The 1,522-nt window shown below is 43.2% G+C and overlaps 1 non-coding gene across 1 annotated transcript; it reads left to right on the forward strand.

Annotated features, from left to right (window-relative positions):
* Positions 1 to 457: 457 nt before the first annotated feature.
* Positions 458 to 1,522, forward strand: TGME49_459410 (the record flags this gene model as incomplete). The annotated part of the gene is made up of 1 exon (XR_001974285.1): positions 458 to 1,522. It is a non-coding gene; the product is annotated as an 18S ribosomal RNA (ribosomal RNA).

The raw sequence follows: 1,522 nt of genomic DNA on the forward strand, positions 1-1,522 counted from the left end.
TTTTTAAAGAGCGCACAAGTTTCGGGATTCGTCCACTTCGAAGTATCACGAAGAGCTTTTCAATTTGTTTATAAATAAACAGATTGAAATGCTGTTAAGTGCATACTGTAATAAGAGGTGGATGGGTTGATACCCCGAATGTGTCCAAGGTGGACAAGCTTTGTTGATTTGTAGCATCAACGACCATGATTCCTGATGAATCGATTCAGGATGAAGGCGTTGTTGTTTCAAATAGCTCAAGAGTATCATCAGAAACTGGTGTTGCTGTTAAGGCTCACCAGGCGACCAAAAAACGTCGCGTTTTGATGTAGAACCTTGAGTGAGGCAGGCTTACACTTCTGTTTATGCCATAAAACACGAAAGAGGCCGGAAAATAGACGGTTGATTGAGTGTTTTTTTGGTGTTTTCGAGGTGGTCTGTCTCAGGAACATATTAACCTGGTTGATCCTGCCAGTAGTCATATGCTTGTCTTAAAGATTAAGCCATGCATGTCTAAGTATAAGCTTTTATACGGCTAAACCGCGAATGGCTCATTAAAACAGTTATAGTTTATTTGATGGTCTTTACTACATGGATAACCGTGGTAATTCTATGGCTAATACATGCGCACATGCCTCTTCCCCTGGAAGGGCAGTGTTTATTAGATACAGAACCAACCCACCTTCCGGTGGTCCTCAGGTGATTCATAGTAACCGAACGGATCGCGTTGACTTCGGTCTGCGACGGATCATTACAAGTTTCTGACCTATCAGCTTTCGACGGTACTGTATTGGACTACCGTGGCAGTGACGGGTAACGGGGAATTAGGGTTCGATTCCGGAGAGGGAGCCTGAGAAACGGCTACCACATCTAAGGAAGGCAGCAGGCGCGCAAATTACCCAATCCTGATTCAGGGAGGTAGTGACAAGAAATAACAACACTGGAAATTTCATTTCTAGTGATTGGAATGATAGGAATCCAAACCCCTTTCAGAGTAACAATTGGAGGGCAAGTCTGGTGCCAGCAGCCGCGGTAATTCCAGCTCCAATAGCGTATATTAAAGTTGTTGCAGTTAAAAAGCTCGTAGTTGGATTTCTGCTGGAAGCAGCCAGTCCGCCCTCAGGGGTGTGCACTTGGTGAATTCTAGCATCCTTCTGGATTTCTCCACACTTCATTGTGTGGAGTTTTTTCCAGGACTTTTACTTTGAGAAAATTAGAGTGTTTCAAGCAGGCTTGTCGCCTTGAATACTGCAGCATGGAATAATAAGATAGGATTTCGGCCCTATTTTGTTGGTTTCTAGGACTGAAGTAATGATTAATAGGGACGGTTGGGGGCATTCGTATTTAACTGTCAGAGGTGAAATTCTTAGATTTGTTAAAGACGAACTACTGCGAAAGCATTTGCCAAAGATGTTTTCATTAATCAAGAACGAAAGTTAGGGGCTCGAAGACGATCAGATACCGTCGTAGTCTTAACCATAAACTATGCCGACTAGAGATAGGAAAACGTCATGCTTGACTTCTCCTGCACCTTATGAGAAAT

This window comes from Toxoplasma gondii (genome assembly GCF_000006565.2).
Source record: "Toxoplasma gondii ME49 unplaced genomic scaffold asmbl.548, whole genome shotgun sequence".
In the NCBI taxonomy this organism is placed as follows: domain Eukaryota; phylum Apicomplexa; class Conoidasida; order Eucoccidiorida; family Sarcocystidae; genus Toxoplasma; species Toxoplasma gondii.